Here is a 13,714-nt window from a genome sequence, read left to right as displayed (position 1 = left end):
CCAGTCTCTGTGCCTCTGTGCGAGCAGTGCCATGGGCAGATGAGGCTGAGCAACAGCTTTCCAGGCTAGCTCTTTCTGCCTGCGAGCTATCTGCAGACGTTCGCATGTTGGGAGCAGGGCTGCAAGTTGCGCTCAGAACGGACCCTCAAAGAAGCGCTGGAAGTTTGAGATGACAAGACAAGCAAGCAGCCCCAGTCTCTGTGCCTCTGTGCGAGCAGTGCCATGGGCAGATGAGGCTGAGCAACAGCTTTCCACGCTAGCATTTCTGGCTGCGAGCTATCTGCAGACATTCGCATTTTGGGAGCAGGGCTGCCGCAGGTGCCCGGCACGAACCCCCAAAGCTACGTTGGAAGTTTGAGATGACAAGACAAGCAAGCAGCCCCAGTCTCTGTGCCTCTGTGCGAGCAGTGCCATGGGCAGATGAGGCTGAGCAACAGCTTTCCAGGCTAGCTCTTTCTGCCTGCGATTTATCTGCAGACGTTCGCATTTTCAGAGCAGAGCTGCCGGAGACGCCCGGCACGGACTTTGAAGGCTACGTTTGAAGTTTGAGGTGTCAAGACAAGCAAGCAGCCCCAGTCTCTGTGCCTCTGTGCGAGCAGTGCCATGGGCAGATGAGGCTTAGCAACAGCTTTCCAGGCTAGCTCTTTCTGCCTGCGAGCTACCTGCAGACGTTCGCATTTTCAGAGCAGGGCTGCCGGAGACGCCCGGCATGAAACCCCAAACATACGTTTGAAGTTTGAGGTGGCAAGACAAGCAAGCAGCCCCAGTCTCTGTGCCTCTGTGCGAGCAGTGCCATGGGCAGATGAGGCTGAGCAACAGCTTTCAAGGCTAGCTCTTTCTGCCTGCGTGCTATCTGCAGACGTTCGCATTTTGGGAGCAGGGCTGCCGCAGGTGCCCGGCACGAACCCCCAAAGCTACGTTGGAAGTTTGAGATGACAAGACAAGCAAGCAGCCCCAGTCTCTGTGCCTCTGTGCGAGCAGTGCCATGGGCAGATGAGGCTGAGCAACAGCTTTCCAGGCTAGCTCTTTCTGCCTGCGATTTATCTGCAGACGTTCGCATTTTCAGAGCAGAGCTGTCGGAGACGCCCGGCACGGACTTTGAAGGCTACGTTTGAAGTTTGAGGTGTCAAGACAAGCAAGCAGCCCCAGTCTCTGTGCCTCTGTGCGAGCAGTGCCATGGGCAGATGAGGCTTATCAACAGCTTTCCAGGCTAGCTCTTTCTGCCTGCGAGCTACCTGCAGACGTTCGCATTTTCAGAGCAGGGCTGCCGGAGACGCCCGGCATGAAACCCCAAACATACGTTTGAAGTTTGAGGTGGCAAGACAAGCAAGCAGCCCCAGTCTCTGTGCCTCTGTGCGAGCAGTGCCATGGGCAGATGAGGCTGAGCAACAGCTTTCAAGGCTAGCTCTTTCTGCCTGCGTGCTATCTGCAGACGTTCGCATTTTGGGAGCAGGGCTGCCGCAGGTGCCCGGCACGAACCCCCAAAGCTACGTTGGAAGTTTGAGATGACAAGACAAGCAAGCAGCCCCAGTCTCTGTGCCTCTGTGCGAGCAGTGCCATGGGCAGATGAGGCTGAGCAACAGCTTTCCAGGCTAGCTCTTTCTGCCTGCGATTTATCTGCAGACGTTTGCATTTTGGGAGCAGGGTAGCCGGAGGCTCCCGGCACGGATTCTGAAGGCTACATTTGACATTTGAGGAGGCAAGACAAGCAAGGAGACCCAGTCTCTGTGCCTCTGTGCGAGAAGCTCCATGTGCAGATGAGGCTGAGCAACAGCTTTCAAGGCTAGCTCTTTCTGCCTGCGAGCTATCTGCAGACGTTCGCATGTTGGGAGCAGGGCTGCAAGTTGCGCCATGAATTGACCCCCAAAGCAACGTTGGAAGTTTGAGGTGTCAAGACAAGCAAGCAGCCCTAGTCTCTGTGCCTCTGTGCGAGCAGTGCCATGGGCAGATGAGGCTGAGCAACAACTTTCCAGGCTAGCTCTTTCTGCCTGCGAGCTACCTGAAGACGTTCGCATTTTCAGAGCAGGGCTGCCGGAGAAGCCCGGCATGAAACCCCAAACATACGTTTGAAGTTTGAGGTGGCAAGACAAGCAAGCAGCCCCAGTCTCTGTGCCTCTGTGCGAGCAGTGCCATGGGCAGATGAGGCTGAGCAAAAGCTTTCCAGGCTAGCTCTTTCTGCCTGCGAGCTATCTGCAGACGTTCGCATTTTGGGAGCAGGGTAGCCGGAGACGCCCGGCATGAAACCCCAAACATACGTTTGAAGTTTGATTTGGCAAGACAAGCAATCAGCCCCAGTCTCTGTGCCTCTGTGCGAGCAGTGCCATGAGCAGATGAGGCTGAGCAACAGCTTTCCAGGCTAGCTATTTCTGCCTGCGAGCTTTTATCAGACATTCACATTTTTGGAGCAGGGTAGCCGGTTGCTCACGGCAGGGACTTTGAAGGCTACGTTTGACATTTGAGGTGGCAAGACAAGCAAGGAGACCCAGTCTCTCTGCCTCTGTGCGAGCAGTGCCATGGGCAGATGAGGCTGAGCAACAGCTTTCCACGCTAGCTCTTTCTGCCTGCGAGCGACCTGCAGACGTTCGCATTTTGGGAGCAGGGCTGCCGCAGGCGCCCGGCAGGGACCCCCAAAGCTACGTTGGAAGTTTGAGATGACAAGACAAGCAAGCAGCCCCAGTCTCTGTGCCTCTGTGCGAGCAGTGCCATGGGCAGATGAGGCTGAGCAACAGCTTTCCAGGCTAGCATTTCTGGCTGCGAGCTATCTGCAGACGTTCGCATGTTGGGAGCAGGGCTGCAAGTTGCGCTCAGAACGGACCCTCAAAGCAGCGCTGGAAGTTTGAGATGACAAGACAAGCAAGCAGCCCCAGTCTCTGTGCCTCTGTGCGAGCAGTGCCATGGGCAGATGAGGCTGAGCAACAGCTTTCCACGCTAGCATTTCTGGCTGCGAGCTATCTGCAGACATTCGCATTTTGGGAGCAGGGCTGCCGCAGGTGCCCGGCACGAACCCCCAAAGCTACGTTGGAAGTTTGAGATGACAAGACAAGCAAGCAGCCCCAGTCTCTGTGCCTCTGTGCGAGCAGTGCCATGGGCAGATGAGGCTGAGCAACAGCTTTCCAGGCTAGCTCTTTCTGCCTGCAATTTATCTGCAGACGTTCGCATTTTCAGAGCAGGGCTGCCGGAGACGCCCGGCACGGACTTTGAAGGCTACGTTTGAAGTTTGAGGTGTCAAGACAAGCAAGCAGCCCCAGTCTCTGTGCCTCTGTGCGAGCAGTGCCATGGGCAGATGAGGCTTAGCAACAGCTTTCCAGGCTAGCTCTTTCTGCCTGCGAGCTACCTGCAGACGTTCGCATTTTCAGAGCAGGGCTGCAGGAGACGCCCGGCATGAAACCCCAAACATACGTTTGAAGTTTGAGGTGGCAAGACAAGCAAGCAGCCCCAGTCTCTGTGCCTCTGTGCGAGCAGTGCCATGGGCAGATGAGGCTGAGCAACAGCTTTCAAGGCTAGCTCTTTCTGCCTGCGTGCTATCTGCAGACGTTCGCATTTTGGGAGCAGGGCTGCCGCAGGTGCCCGGCACGAACCCCCAAAGCTACGTTGGAAGTTTGAGATGACAAGACAAGCAAGCAGCCCCAGTCTCTGTGCCTCTGTGCGAGCAGTGCCATGGGCAGATGAGGCTGAGCAACAGCTTTCCACGCTAGCTCTTTCTGCCTGCGATTTATCTGCAGACGTTCGCATTTTCAGAGCAGAGCTGTCGGAGACGCCCGGCACGGACTTTGAAGGCTACGTTTGAAGTTTGAGGTGTCAAGACAAGCAAGCAGCCCCAGTCTCTGTGCCTCTGTGCGAGCAGTGCCATGGGCAGATGAGGCTTATCAACAGCTTTCCAGGCTAGCTCTTTCTGCCTGCGAGCTACCTGCAGACGTTCGCATTTTCAGAGCAGGGCTGCCGGAGACGCCCGGCATGAAACCCCAAACATACGTTTGAAGTTTGAGGTGGCAAGACAAGCAAGCAGCCCCAGTCTCTGTGCCTCTGTGCGAGCAGTGCCATGGGCAGATGAGGCTGAGCAACAGCTTTCCAGGCTAGCTCCTTCTGCCTGCGATTTATCTGCAGACGTTCGCATTTTGGGAGGAGGGTAGCCGAGGCTCCCGGCACGGACTCTCAAGGCTACGTTTGACATTTGAGGTGGCAAGACAAGCAAGTAGCCCCAGTCTCTGTGCCTCTGTGCGAGCAGCTCCATGGGCAGATGAGGCTGAGCAACAGCTTTCCAGGCTAGCTCTTTCTGGCTGCGAGCTATCTGCAGACGTTCGCATTTTGGGAGCAGGGCTGCAAGTTGCGCCAAGAACGGACCCCCAAATCAACGTTGGAAGTTTGATTTGGCAAGACAAGCAAGTAGCCCCAGTCTCTGTGCCTCTGTGCGAGCAGTGCCATGGGCAGATGAGGCTGAGCAACAGCTTTCCAGGCTAGGTATTTCTGCCTGCGAGCTATCTGCAGACGTTTGACTTTTGGGAGCAGTGTAGCCGGAGGCTCCCGGCACGGATTCTGAGGGCTACATTTGACATTTGAGGAGGCAAGACAAGCAAGGAGACACAGTCTCTGTGCCTCTGTGCGAGAAGCTCCATGTGCAGATGAGGCTGAGCAACAGCTTTCAAGGCTAGCTCTTTCTGCCTGCGAGCTATCTGCAGACGTTCGCATGTTGGGAGCAGGGCTGCAAGTTGCGCCAAGAACGGACCCCCAAAGCTACGTTGGAAGTTTGAGGTGGCAAGACAAGCAAGCAGCCCCAGTCTCTGTGCCTCTGTGCGAGCAGTGCCATGGGCAGATGAGGCTTATCAACAGCTTTCCAGGCTAGCTCTTTCTGCCTGCGAGCTACCTGCAGACGTTCGCATTTTCAGAGCAGGGCTGCCGGAGACGCCCGGCATGAAACCCCAAACATACGTTTGAAGTTTGAGGTGGCAAGACAAGCAAGCAGCCCCAGTCTCTGTGCCTCTGTGCGAGCAGTGCCATGGGCAGATGAGGCTGAGCAACAGCTTTCAAGGCTAGCTCTTTCTGCCTGCGTGCTATTTGCAGACGTTCGCATTTTGGGAGCAGGGCTGCCGCAGGTGCCCGGCACGAACCCCCAAAGCTACGTTGGAAGTTTGAGATGACAAGACAAGCAAGCAGCCCCAGTCTCTGTGCCTCTGTGCGAGCAGTGCCATGAGCAGATGAGGCTGAGCAACAGCTTTCCAGGCTAGCTATTTCTGCCTGCGAGCTTTTATCAGACATTCACATTTTTGGAGCAGGGTAGCCGGTTGCTCACGGCAGGGACTTTGAAGGCTACGTTTGACATTTGAGGTGGCAAGACAAGCAAGGAGACCCAGTCTCTCTGCCTCTGTGCGAGCAGTGCCATGGGCAGATGAGGCTGAGCAACAGCTTTCCACGCTAGCTCTTTCTGCCTGCGAGCGACCTGCAGACGTTCGCATTTTGGGAGCAGGGCTGCCGCAGGCGCCCGGCAGGGACCCCCAAAGCTACGTTGGAAGTTTGAGATGACAAGACAAGCAAGCAGCCCCAGTCTCTGTGCCTCTGTGCGAGCAGTGCCATGGGCAGATGAGGCTGAGCAACAGCTTTCCAGGCTAGCTCTTTCTGCCTGCGAGCTATCTGCAGACGTTCGCATGTTGGGAGCAGGGCTGCAAGTTGCGCTCAGAACGGACCCTCAAAGCAGCGCTGGAAGTTTGAGATGACAAGACAAGCAAGCAGCCCCAGTCTCTGTGCCTCTGTGCGAGCAGTGCCATGGGCAGATGAGGCTGAGCAACAGCTTTCCACGCTAGCATTTCTGGCTGCGAGCTATCTGCAGACATTCGCATTTTGGGAGCAGGGCTGCCGCAGGTGCCCGGCACGAACCCCCAAAGCTACGTTGGAAGTTTGAGATGACAAGACAAGCAAGCAGCCCCAGTCTCTGTGCCTCTGTGCGAGCAGTGCCATGGGCAGATGAGGCTGAGCAACAGCTTTCCAGGCTAGCTCTTTCTGCCTGCGATTTATCTGCAGACGTTCGCATTTTCAGAGCAGGGCTGCCGGAGACGCCCGGCACGGACTTTGAAGGCTACGTTTGAAGTTTGAGGTGTCAAGACAAGCAAGCAGCCCCAGTCTCTGTGCCTCTGTGCGAGCAGTGCCATGGGCAGATGAGGCTTAGCAACAGCTTTCCAGGCTAGCTCTTTCTGCCTGCGAGCTACCTGCAGACGTTCGCATTTTCAGAGCAGGGCTGCCGGAGACGCCCGGCATGAAACCCCAAACATACGTTTGAAGTTTGAGGTGGCAAGACAAGCAAGCAGCCCCAGTCTCTGTGCCTCTGTGCGAGCAGTGCCATGGGCAGATGAGGCTGAGCAACAGCTTTCAAGGCTAGCTCTTTCTGCCTGCGTGCTATCTGCAGACGTTCGCATTTTGGGAGCAGGGCTGCCGCAGGTGCCCGGCACGAACCCCCAAAGCTACGTTGGAAGTTTGAGATGACAAGACAAGCAAGCAGCCCCAGTCTCTGTGCCTCTGTGCGAGCAGTGCCATGGGCAGATGAGGCTGAGCAACAGCTTTCCACGCTAGCTCTTTCTGCCTGCGATTTATCTGCAGACGTTCGCATTTTCAGAGCAGAGCTGTCGGAGACGCCCGGCACGGACTTTGAAGGCTACGTTTGAAGTTTGAGGTGTCAAGACAAGCAAGCAGCCCCAGTCTCTGTGCCTCTGTGCGAGCAGTGCCATGGGCAGATGAGGCTTATCAACAGCTTTCCACGCTAGCTCTTTCTGCCTGCGAGCTACCTGCAGACGTTCGCATTTTCAGAGCAGGGCTGCCGGAGACGCCCGGCATGAAACCCCAAACATACGTTTGAAGTTTGAGGTGGCAAGACAAGCAAGCAGCCCCAGTCTCTGTGCCTCTGTGCGAGCAGTGCCATGGGCAGATGAGGCTGAGCAACAGCTTTCCAGGCTAGCTCCTTCTGCCTGCGATTTATCTGCAGACGTTCGCATTTTGGGAGGAGGGTAGCCGAGGCTCCCGGCACGGACTCTCAAGGCTACGTTTGACATTTGAGGTGGCAAGACAAGCAAGTAGCCCCAGTCTCTGTGCCTCTGTGCGAGCAGCTCCATGGGCAGATGAGGCTGAGCAACAGCTTTCCAGGCTAGCTCTTTCTGGCTGCGAGCTATCTGCAGACGTTCGCATTTTGGGAGCAGGGCTGCAAGTTGCGCCAAGAACGGACCCCCAAATCAACGTTGCAAGTTTGATTTGGCAAGACAAGCAAGTAGCCCCAGTCTCTGTGCCTCTGTGCGAGCAGTGCCATGGGCAGATGAGGCTGAGCAACAGCTTTCCAGGCTAGGTATTTCTGCCTGCGAGCTATCTGCAGACGTTTGCCTTTTGGGAGCAGTGTAGCCGGAGGCTCCCGGCACGGATTCTGAGGGCTACATTTGACATTTGAGGAGGCAAGACAAGCAAGGAGACACAGTCTCTGTGCCTCTGTGCGAGAAGCTCCATGTGCAGATGAGGCTGAGCAACAGCTTTCAAGGCTAGCTCTTTCTGCCTGCGAGCTATCTGCAGACGTTCGCATGTTGGGAGCAGGGCTGCAAGTTGCGCCAAGAACGGACCCCCAAAGCTACGTTGGAAGTTTGAGGTGGCAAGACAAGCAAGCAGCCCTAGTCTCTGTGCCTCTGTGCGAGCAGTGCCATGGGCAGATGAGGCTGAGCAACAACTTTCCAGGCTAGCTCTTTCTGCCTGCGAGCTACCTGAAGACGTTCGCATTTTCAGAGCAGGGCTGCCGGAGAAGCCCGGCATGAAACCCCAAACATACGTTTGAAGTTTGAGATGGCAAGACAAGCAAGCAGCCCCAGTCTCTGTGCCTCTGTGCGAGCAGTGCCACGGGCAGATGAGGCTGAGCAACAGCTTTCCAGGCTAGCTCTTTCTGCCTGCGTGCTATCTGCAGACGTTCGCATTTTGGGAGCAGGGCTGCCGCAGGTGCCCGGCACGAACCCCCAAAGCTACGTTGGAAGTTTGAGATGACAAGACAAGCAAGCAGCCCCAGTCTCTGTGCCTCTGTGCGAGCAGTGCCATGGGCAGATGAGGCTGAGCAACAGCTTTCCAGGCTAGCTCTTTCTGCCTGCGATTTATCTGCAGACGTTTGCATTTTGGGAGCAGGGTAGCCGGAGGCTCCCGGCACGGATTCTGAAGGCTACATTTGACATTTGAGGAGGCAAGACAAGCAAGGAGACCCAGTCTCTGTGCCTCTGTGCGAGAAGCTCCATGTGCAGATGAGGCTGAGCAACAGCTTTCAAGGCTAGCTCTTTCTGCCTGCGAGCTATCTGCAGACGTTCGCATGTTGGGAGCAGGGCTGCAAGTTCCGCCAAGAATTGACCCCCAAAGCAACGTTGGAAGTTTGAGGTGTCAAGACAAGCAAGCAGCCCTAGTCTCTGTGCCTCTGTGCGAGCAATGCTATGGGCAGATGAGGCTGAGCAACAACTTTCCAGGCTAGCTCTTTCTGCCTGCGAGCTACCTGAAGACGTTCGCATTTTCAGAGCAGGGCTGCCGGAGAAGCCCGGCATGAAACCCCAAACATACGTTTGAAGTTTGAGGTGGCAAGACAAGCAAGCAGCCCCAGTCTCTGTGCCTCTGTGCGAGCAGTGCCATGGGCAGATGAGGCTTATCAACAGCTTTCCAGGCTAGCTCTTTCTGCCTGCGAGCTACCTGCAGACGTTCGCATTTTCAGAGCAGGGCTGCCGGAGACGCCCGGCATGAAACCCCAAACATACGTTTGAAGTTTGAGGTGGCAAGACAAGCAAGCAGCCCCAGTCTCTGTGCCTCTGTGCGAGCAGTGCCATGGGCAGATGAGGCTGAGCAACAGCTTTCAAGGCTAGCTCTTTCTGCCTGCGTGCTATCTGCAGACGTTCGCATTTTGGGAGCAGGGCTGCCGCAGGTGCCCGGCACGAACCCCCAAAGCTACGTTGGAAGTTTGAGATGACAAGACAAGCAAGCAGCCCCAGTCTCTGTGCCTCTGTGCGAGCAGTGCCATGGGCAGATGAGGCTGAGCAACAGCTTTCCAGGCTAGCTCTTTCTGCCTGCGATTTATCTGCAGACGTTCGCATTTTCAGAGCAGAGCTGTCGGAGACGCCCGGCACGGACTTTGAAGGCTACGTTTGAAGTTTGAGGTGTCAAGACAAGCAAGCAGCCCCAGTCTCTGTGCCTCTGTGCGAGCAGTGCCATGGGCAGATGAGGCTTATCAACAGCTTTCCAGGCTAGCTCTTTCTGCCTGCGAGCTACCTGCAGACGTTCGCATTTTCAGAGCAGGGCTGCCGGAGACGCCCGGCATGAAACCCCAAACATACGTTTGAAGTTTGAGGTGGCAAGACAAGCAAGCAGCCCCAGTCTCTGTGCCTCTGTGCGAGCAGTGCCATGGGCAGATGAGGCTGAGCAACAGCTTTCCAGGCTAGCTCCTTCTGCCTGCGATTTATCTGCAGACGTTCGCATTTTGGGAGGAGGGTAGCCGAGGCTCCCGGCACGGACTCTCAAGGCTACGTTTGACATTTGAGGTGGCAAGACAAGCAAGTAGCCCCAGTCTCTGTGCCTCTGTGCGAGCAGCTCCATGGGCAGATGAGGCTGAGCAACAGCTTTCCAGGCTAGCTCTTTCTGGCTGCGAGCTATCTGCAGACGTTCGCATTTTGGGAGCAGGGCTGCAAGTTGCGCCAAGAACGGACCCCCAAATCAACGTTGCAAGTTTGATTTGGCAAGACAAGCAAGTAGCCCCAGTCTCTGTGCCTCTGTGCGAGCAGTGCCATGGGCAGATGAGGCTGAGCAACAGCTTTCCAGGCTAGGTATTTCTGCCTGCGAGCTATCTGCAGACGTTTGCCTTTTGGGAGCAGTGTAGCCGGAGGCTCCCGGCACGGATTCTGAGGGCTACATTTGACATTTGAGGAGGCAAGACAAGCAAGGAGACACAGTCTCTGTGCCTCTGTGCGAGAAGCTCCATGTGCAGATGAGGCTGAGCAACAGCTTTCAAGGCTAGCTCTTTCTGCCTGCGAGCTATCTGCAGACGTTCGCATGTTGGGAGCAGGGCTGCAAGTTGCGCCAAGAACGGACCCCCAAAGCTACGTTGGAAGTTTGAGGTGGCAAGACAAGCAAGCAGCCCTAGTCTCTGTGCCTCTGTGCGAGCAGTGCCATGGGCAGATGAGGCTGAGCAACAACTTTCCAGGCTAGCTCTTTCTGCCTGCGAGCTACCTGAAGACGTTCGCATTTTCAGAGCAGGGCTGCCGGAGAAGCCCGGCATGAAACCCCAAACATACGTTTGAAGTTTGAGATGGCAAGACAAGCAAGCAGCCCCAGTCTCTGTGCCTCTGTGCGAGCAGTGCCACGGGCAGATGAGGCTGAGCAACAGCTTTCCAGGCTAGCTCTTTCTGCCTGCGTGCTATCTGCAGACGTTCGCATTTTGGGAGCAGGGCTGCCGCAGGTGCCCGGCACGAACCCCCAAAGCTACGTTGGAAGTTTGAGATGACAAGACAAGCAAGCAGCCCCAGTCTCTGTGCCTCTGTGCGAGCAGTGCCATGGGCAGATGAGGCTGAGCAACAGCTTTCCAGGCTAGCTCTTTCTGCCTGCGATTTATCTGCAGACGTTTGCATTTTGGGAGCAGGGTAGCCGGAGGCTCCCGGCACGGATTCTGAAGGCTACATTTGACATTTGAGGAGGCAAGACAAGCAAGGAGACCCAGTCTCTGTGCCTCTGTGCGAGAAGCTCCATGTGCAGATGAGGCTGAGCAACAGCTTTCAAGGCTAGCTCTTTCTGCCTGCGAGCTATCTGCAGACGTTCGCATGTTGGGAGCAGGGCTGCAAGTTCCGCCAAGAATTGACCCCCAAAGCAACGTTGGAAGTTTGAGGTGTCAAGACAAGCAAGCAGCCCTAGTCTCTGTGCCTCTGTGCGAGCAATGCTATGGGCAGATGAGGCTGAGCAACAACTTTCCAGGCTAGCTCTTTCTGCCTGCGAGCTACCTGAAGACGTTCGCATTTTCAGAGCAGGGCTGCCGGAGAAGCCCGGCATGAAACCCCAAACATACGTTTGAAGTTTGAGGTGGCAAGACAAGCAAGCAGCCCCAGTCTCTGTGCCTCTGTGCGAGCAGTGCCATGGGCAGATGAGGCTTATCAACAGCTTTCCAGGCTAGCTCTTTCTGCCTGCGAGCTACCTGCAGACGTTCGCATTTTCAGAGCAGGGCTGCCGGAGACGCCCGGCATGAAACCCCAAACATACGTTTGAAGTTTGAGGTGGCAAGACAAGCAAGCAGCCCCAGTCTCTGTGCCTCTGTGCGAGCAGTGCCATGGGCAGATGAGGCTGAGCAACAGCTTTCAAGGCTAGCTCTTTCTGCCTGCGTGCTATCTGCAGACGTTCGCATTTTGGGAGCAGGGCTGCCGCAGGTGCCCGGCACGAACCCCCAAAGCTACGTTGGAAGTTTGAGATGACAAGACAAGCAAGCAGCCCCAGTCTCTGTGCCTCTGTGCGAGCAGTGCCATGGGCAGATGAGGCTGAGCAACAGCTTTCCAGGCTAGCTCTTTCTGCCTGCGATTTATCTGCAGACGTTCGCATTTTCAGAGCAGAGCTGTCGGAGACGCCCGGCACGGACTTTGAAGGCTACGTTTGAAGTTTGAGGTGTCAAGACAAGCAAGCAGCCCCAGTCTCTGTGCCTCTGTGCGAGCAGTGCCATGGGCAGATGAGGCTTATCAACAGCTTTCCAGGCTAGCTCTTTCTGCCTGCGAGCTACCTGCAGACGTTCGCATTTTCAGAGCAGGGCTGCCGGAGACGCCCGGCATGAAACCCCAAACATACGTTTGAAGTTTGAGGTGGCAAGACAAGCAAGCAGCCCCAGTCTCTGTGCCTCTGTGCGAGCAGTGCCATGGGCAGATGAGGCTGAGCAACAGCTTTCAAGGCTAGCTCTTTCTGCCTGCGTGCTATCTGCAGACGTTCGCATTTTGGGAGCAGGGCTGCCGCAGGTGCCCGGCACGAACCCCCAAAGCTACGTTGGAAGTTTGAGATGAGAAGACAAGCAAGCAGCCCCAGTCTCTGTGCCTCTGTGCGAGCAGTGCCATGGGCAGATGAGGCTGAGCAACAGCTTTCCAGGCTAGCTCTTTCTGCCTGCGATTTATCTGCAGACGTTTGCATTTTGGGAGCAGGGTAGCCGGAGGCTCCCGGCACGGATTCTGAAGGCTACATTTGACATTTGAGGAGGCAAGACAAGCAAGGAGACCCAGTCTCTGTGCCTCTGTGCGAGAAGCTCCATGTGCAGATGAGGCTGAGCAACAGCTTTCAAGGCTAGCTCTTTCTGCCTGCGAGCTATCTGCAGACGTTCGCATGTTGGGAGCAGGGCTGCAAGTTGCGCCATGAATTGACCCCCAAAGCTACGTTGGAAGTTTGAGGTGTCAAGACAAGCAAGCAGCCCTAGTCTCTGTGCCTCTGTGCGAGCAGTGCCATGGGCAGATGAGGCTGAGCAACAACTTTCCAGGCTAGCTCTTTCTGCCTGCGAGCTACCTGAAGACGTTCGCATTTTCAGAGCAGGGCTGCCGGAGAAGCCCGGCATGAAACCCCAAACATACGTTTGAAGTTTGAGGTGGCAAGACAAGCAAGCAGCCCCAGTCTCTGTGCCTCTGTGCGAGCAGTGCCATGGGCAGATGAGGCTGAGCAAAAGCTTTCCAGGCTAGCTCTTTCTGCCTGCGAGCTATCTGCAGACGTTCGCATTTTGGGAGCAGGGTAGCCGGAGACGCCCGGCATGAAACCCCAAACATACGTTTGAAGTTTGATTTGGCAAGACAAGCAATCAGCCCCAGTCTCTGTGCCTCTGTGCGAGCAGTGCCATGAGCAGATGAGGCTGAGCAACAGCTTTCCAGGCTAGCTATTTCTGCCTGCGAGCTTTTATCAGACATTCACATTTTTGGAGCAGGGTAGCCGGTTGCTCACGGCAGGGACTTTGAAGGCTACGTTTGACATTTGAGGTGGCAAGACAAGCAAGGAGACCCAGTCTCTCTGCCTCTGTGCGAGCAGTGCCATGGGCAGATGAGGCTGAGCAACAGCTTTCCACGCTAGCTCTTTCTGCCTGCGAGCGACCTGCAGACGTTCGCATTTTGGGAGCAGGGCTGCCGCAGGCGCCCGGCAGGGACCCCCAAAGCTACGTTGGAAGTTTGAGATGACAAGACAAGCAAGCAGCCCCAGTCTCTGTGCCTCTGTGCGAGCAGTGCCATGGGCAGATGAGGCTGAGCAACAGCTTTCCAGGCTAGCTCTTTCTGCCTGCGAGCTATCTGCAGACGTTCGCATGTTGGGAGCAGGGCTGCAAGTTGCGCTCAGAACGGACCCTCAAAGCAGCGCTGGAAGTTTGAGATGACAAGACAAGCAAGCAGCCCCAGTCTCTGTGCCTCTGTGCGAGCAGTGCCATGGGCAGATGAGGCTGAGCAACAGCTTTCCACGCTAGCATTTCTGGCTGCGAGCTATCTGCAGACATTCGCATTTTGGGAGCAGGGCTGCCGCAGGTGCCCGGCACGAACCCCCAAAGCTACGTTGGAAGTTTGAGATGACAAGACAAGCAAGCAGCCCCAGTCTCTGTGCCTCTGTGCGAGCAGTGCCATGGGCAGATGAGGCTGAGCAACAGCTTTCCACGCTAGCATTTCTGGCTGCGAGCTATCTGCAGACATTCGCATTTTGGGAGCAGGGCTGCCGCAGGTGCCCGGCACGAACCCCCAAAGCTACGTTGGAA

This window comes from Opisthocomus hoazin, chromosome 6 (assembly GCF_030867145.1).
Source record: "Opisthocomus hoazin isolate bOpiHoa1 chromosome 6, bOpiHoa1.hap1, whole genome shotgun sequence".
NCBI classification, from domain to species: Eukaryota; Metazoa; Chordata; class Aves; order Opisthocomiformes; family Opisthocomidae; genus Opisthocomus; species Opisthocomus hoazin.
This window is presented reverse-complemented; position numbering follows the sequence as displayed.